The sequence below is a fragment of the Perna viridis genome, chromosome 15 (genome assembly GCF_037379345.1).
Source record: "Perna viridis isolate PV_CMFRI_1.1 ecotype Kerala chromosome 15, ASM3737934v1, whole genome shotgun sequence".
Classification (NCBI taxonomy): Eukaryota; Metazoa; Mollusca; class Bivalvia; order Mytilida; family Mytilidae; genus Perna; species Perna viridis.
The window spans coordinates 20,467,835-20,473,877 of NC_142459.1; positions in this window are offsets into that span (position 1 = coordinate 20,467,835).

Genomic DNA, 6,043 nt, shown 5'->3' on the forward strand with positions numbered 1-6,043 from the left:
TGGGTAAAAACACTATAGGTCGTAGAAAGAGCAAAACCTAAAATGACATGGTACACCGCAGGTCGTAGAAATAGCACAACTTTGGATTACAGAGTAAAACACCACAGGTCGAAGAAATAGAGGAAATTTATATGACAAAGGCGAAAACACCACAGATTGTAGAAATATCAAACATTTAAATGACAAAGATGAAACATCACCAATCGTAGAAATAGGAAAGCTTTCAATGACATAGTACACCATAGTCGTAGAAATAGCAAAGCTTTCAATGACATAGTACACCATAGTCGTAGAAATAGCAAAGCTTTCAATGACCGAGAGGAAAACACCACAGATCGAAATAATAAAAAAAATGACCAAGACGAAAACAGCACTCTGTGTAGAATTAGCGAAACCTTATCTAAAATACACCATAGTTCGAGGAAATAGCAAACATTTTCGTGATAAAAGAACAAAGTAGAAAACACCACATTTTGTAGAAACGGTGGTACTTCAAGTGAAAGTGTCAAATGGTGGAACACTAAAGGTCGTCGAAACGGTAATACTATAAATGTCAAAAACACTACAGGTCTTAAGTATAAAAGTATCAAAACTAAGAACATTACAATATGTAGTATTGTATTTTTAGTAGCTTGCAATCAATGCATACAAACATTGAAGTGACAAAAAATATAAAACTCTCAGAAGAAAGCATATTCATAACAACCTTAAGTAAATTTGAAGGTCTTCTTTGTAATGAGTGGTGTGTGCATTTTCTGTAAATAATTGGATTCAAACTGTATTATTTTTCCCTTTTATACACGTTATATAATAAGTTTGATTTAGAAACAAAGATGTTATCAAGACAGAATTGACAATGTATGAATAATTGTCTGATAATACATCCGATTTCTCTCTTTAAACATATAATTTGCAATAGAAAATTATAATCCAATTTGCATGTTGACGAGATGTTTATTCAAACTGTTTCTCCGGATTCCGCTCTGATTTATTTCCATTACAAGCAAATTTAAATCCTTGCAGGATGTTTTGTTGTTCTACAACGGAAATCATCCTAAGTCTGTTATATGCTATTCGTGTAAGCCAAACCCAGCTCATTACCAACATGCAAGTTCAGGAAAATTGCAGATAATACATTGTTTTTCGATTTATATAAAATAACAAATTAAAAAAGTATATTTAAATACAAAAAATACCAGTTTCATATAGTGTAAATTTCGATATGCTGTACACGTGTTTCAAGGAGTAACTTCTCATCAGCAGCATTAAAATCAAATATGTAGGAAGATCATAGTCAAAGTATTAGTTGTATACAAGAAGTACTCATAACCAAATTTTATCGAAAGAGGAAGCCAAATCCATCACCGAGAGGTTCTACCATATGCAATGCAAGGAATGAAGCCAAGAACTCGAATTCAAAATACAGTGAAAACAATCTGAATCGAACCTAATCAGACAGGTTTTCGGATTATTCAGATTTGGTTTAGGCAAGTTTCTTTGTAATAAATGAATCCTTGTCAAAGGGGACAATAGAGAATTTGAAGAAGGAAAATGGTCTGAATTGAAACCCGAATAAAGAGGAAATCTATTTAAACCAGATAATTTTTTTATCACACCGTATCAATTTAAATGAACTTTGATCCTGAATTAACCGAACAGTTTTCTTAACAGGTCAAATGCTACAGTCTGGAAGCAGTTTGGTTAACTCAGGTTTCACTCTAAATCTAAATTTGCGTTTCTCATATAAAACTTAACCACAACAAAAAACCAAAGCATGATATCGTGTCTATTTCCCGAATCAATCTATTGACGTGATGATATAAGTGTTTCTATACTATATGTGTAGCCATTATAATAGGATAATCAGTATCTGTCAAAGCCATGTCAAGTAACACTTGATCTAACATAACCTTACATAAACTGGTAACCTGTCTGCTATCTAACCTAACCCTACATAAACTGGTAACCTGTCTGCTATCTAACCTAACCCTACATAAACTGGTAACCTGTCTACTATCTAACCTAACCCTACATAAACTGGTAACCTGTTTACTATCTAACCTAACCCTAGTTAAACTGGTAACCTGTCTATAATCTACCCGAACCCTAGTTAAACTGGGAACCTGTCTATGATCTAACCTAAACCTAATTAAACTGGTAACCTGTTTATGAACTAACCTAAACCTAATATAACTAAACTGGTAACCTGTCTAAAACTAAACTTTGATAACCAGTAATCTGTTTAAACCTAACCCTTATTAAACCGGTAACCAGTATAAACCAGATGATTTATAGGGAAACACTGACCCTCTTGCGTAATTAAGGGGACTATGATATATGTCTACTTACATGATTTAGGTGTTGTCATCTGGATAGTACTGTAAAATATAATTTGTTACTAAATAAAAGAAGAAAATGTTTAAATTTGAGTATTTTAGTTTTGGTTAACTTGACGTAGAGTATACATCTTTATTTGATCTCGTATCCTTTACGAACTTAATAACTCTTACATGTAATGATGAGTATGATACGAATATAATTTATATTTTCACCATAATTTCTAAATTTAATATTTTATTGTGAAAAGCTTGTGAATCCATCTGCAATATTATAACCATTTTATTCATCGTGTCACCTTCCCTCTTCCGTCTACCCTGGACATGACATTGTATGCGCAACTCGATGTATGTTTCAATATAAAAGTCAATCTACCCAACCGGTGCATCTGATCCATGCTCGAGTCCTGATTGTTCATTTACTTTTGTACGTGTTATTTTGGTTATTTTAAGTTTTTTGTTACGTGTTTCCCTGTCTAATGTTTATCATAGGAATATAGTATTTTGATTTCAACTCGAATCTTGGTTCCCTTGATTACTCTCTCAATCGGTCAGCAGCTTATTGAAAAGCAAAATATTTCAAAAAGTATGGAACAAATTTATTTCATGAAATGATTTCTTTCCAAAAACAATTACTTAGTAATTATTTTTTAAAGAAAGTTGCTATACCTTCCCTTCTATAGTAAGGGAAATAACTCTTGAAGTCAGTGATATGCTTGTATCATATTAAATATTACCAAAGTCTATCAAGCTTTTATTTGAAACAGAATGAAATCGGTCCAAGTTACTTTGATGCTTACATGAGATTGATGTAAAATGTTGAAAAAAAAACGTGCCAATAACTTGTAAGACCTATGTCCCTTACCCTAGGTTTATCTCCTTAAAATGAGCTAAAGTAAAGAAAATATGACATTTTCAATTTCAGGTGTAACCTTAATAATTACTGAATCAAATATGTCTTATTATGAAAAGCTAAAACGCCTATTGTTTACTTATTTTATGACCATAGTTGTCATCAAACGTTAAACAATTTTGTAACGGAAAATGAAAAGTGGGCAATTTTGGATATTTCTCGATTCGTATCTGTTTTAATTTTGATTTTTTTTTATATAGACCTGCTATGTTTTGCAAAGATCAAATTCTGAAGACCCGCTCTCATGTTTCGAGCGTTGACCTAAGTGATCCAAGATTACAGACGATTCACCAGTAACAAACTCTTCATGATTATATTTTTAGGTGATTTTACTGGTTATTTTAAAGCGAAAATTAAAGTTTGAATACCGCAGGTAAAAAAAATCAGTAATGTAAATTCTTAAAATTCGTAAGTCTTCCTTTTACTGGACTATTATATATAATCAATACCATTTGGTAATCTGGTATCTCTCTGTGTCTTTGCTTTGATCTATAGTACTACGGTAGTTTCTTTATGTGTAATGGATTTTGAGTTTAAATCGCCATCTAACAAAAGTGAATACAATAGATACTTTCATCAATTCAAAACCTCAAATGTGTCATTCCCAAAATAATGAACTACTTTTTTTTTGCTCTCTTTTATTTTTTGTTCTTTGTTTTTTGTTTTTTGTTTTTTGTATTTTTTTGTTTGTTTGTTTGTTGTTTTTTAGTAAAGGAATGGCACGTTTGGTAAATTGTTATTTTTATTGTCTTAATTCACTTGTTATGCTAAATGTCAGAATTTCATATGTTTCCAACTCGGCAAACATCTAACATTTCACTGTAACGTTCATTGAAAACCTCTGTAGTATGCTTTCATTTGATGTATTAATATATTAATTGCTAAAATCGAGAACCGCATATGATCCACAATTTAAGGAATAAATCAGCTAAAACGCTTGATGACGTCACAGTCACATTACAAAACTTGGTTTATGAGAAAATGATACTAGATTTGATCAAAATGTATTACATGTATTAAAGTAAACATCGATTTATTGGTCGAAGTTGAAATGTGGAAATCAGGACAAAGTGCAAATTACTTAAACTGAAATGTGTCCATTTTTTTTTTTAAATTGCTAACATAATTCTTTGCAATGAGCAAATTTCATACCCGATTCTAATAGCAAAACTTTAAAAACCGAAATACAAAATTAGCTTGGTTATGATATCTGTCCATTTCTAGAGGTTTCTGAATTGGAAATGAAATTAAAATAAGTGTTTTTACATGCATGAATCTCCGGTCACTTAGTACACGATGTATGGTAGTACGGGACAGTTCATCTAGGTGTTATTATGTAGGATAGAGGATCCTAATAACATCTAAATGAACTGGTCCGTACTACCATACATCATGTACTAAGTTACAGCCCTAGATTAATCCTAAGGGGGAGGAATGACCCGGCCAACGAAAGCTATATTTTATAGCCTAGCTGGCCGAGTGGTCTAGGGCGCTGGACTTTGTGCAGGCGGTGTTGCCATAGGTGTCACAGCGGTACGAGTTCGAGTCCCGCGGAGGGAACGACCAAAAATTTGCATCGCAAATTTGACAGTTCTAACATCGTTGGGAATTTTTCAGACCTTTCTATACGTTGACATATCTTCCCTGTATCAATTTGATCCGATGGAGCAGTGTAGCGAATAGAGACGTCACATTCTGAGACGTTGTATATATATATATATGTACTTAGGATAAAATTCATTTGTCATATACAATGACCAGAGATAAATCCAGATTTTGAAAGGGTCCAGAAAATGGGGGTTCCAAGCTACTGTAGTATTTCCTCACTATTGCACGACACAAAAACTGTTGAAGTCAAGTAAATCAACCCTCTTGACACCCTCCTGAGTCCGAAAATAATGGCTCTTGTCAAAGAGCAAATGATTGATCTTGTCAAAGAGAAAATGATGGTCTTGTCGAAGAGAAAATAATGGCGCATGTCAAAGAGAAAATGATGGCTCTTGTCAAAGAGAAAATTATGGCTCTTGTCAAAGAGAAAACGACGGCCCTTGTCAAAGAGAAAATGACGGCTCTTGTCAAAGAGAAAATGACTCTTGTCAAAGAGAACATGATGGCTCTTGTCAAAGAGAAAATGATGGCACTAGTCAAAGAGAAAATTGCTAATGTCAAAGAGAAAATGATGGCTCTTGTCAAAGAGCACACTGATTCATTTACATCATTTTTTTTTAAGAGTGACAAAAAAATCTGAACATTTTTAACCAATTATTTAAAAAAGAGAACTTCATGCGTATTGTTACTGTAAAACAAAGGTGCACATAACTTACATGGTAAAACAAAACTTATGGTGTATTCTCACGGTCAAACAATGTGCATTCACAGTCAAACAATGCGCATTCTATTCCTATTCAATGCGAATTATTTGCTTCTGGATAAGTTTTCAACAATGCGAATAAATGCCGTGTAAAGTTAAAATTTCGGCGAAAGCGAATTCTCAAAACCAATCCTATGCTAATGAAACATGGCGTTCAAAATACATGTACGTGTAAACGTTAAAATGACGTTTCCAATATGCGAATAACGTATAAACGCAGTAATACATTTCATCAACAGATGAAGTAAGACATGGAAATTTTACAAGGAATAAATAATTATCAATTTCCTTTATGATTATTGTTAATGAAAATCTTGACAAACCCACTACACCAGTTATTGCGCATTTAAACATGAATGAAGATCGGGAAGTGACATCCTAACCATCCGGCTCTTATCCAATCAAAATTTCAGAAATTATTAT